We start from the raw sequence: 211 nt of genomic DNA, 5'->3' as shown, positions 1-211 counted from the left end.
AGAACCATGATTCAGACGCACAAGGTCCAACTAGCATGGACCTAGCGGGTGCCCGGGGCCAGCACTGTGCAGGATGAATGCAGCTTCCTGGGCTACTTGGCACCTCTTATTTAGCAGTGGGTGGGTAGTCTTGGAGGCTTTACATATTTCTGTGCTAAAATGTTTATTGAAATGCTCAACTGTTTGGTAGATTTCTTTCTTATCTTCTCTC

This window comes from Cariama cristata, unplaced genomic scaffold, assembly GCF_000690535.1.
Source record: "Cariama cristata isolate BGI_N322 unplaced genomic scaffold, ASM69053v1 scaffold7558, whole genome shotgun sequence".
Classification (NCBI taxonomy): domain Eukaryota; kingdom Metazoa; phylum Chordata; class Aves; order Cariamiformes; family Cariamidae; genus Cariama; species Cariama cristata.
The sequence above is the reverse complement of the archived record's forward strand: the minus strand, read 5'-3'. Positions refer to the sequence as shown.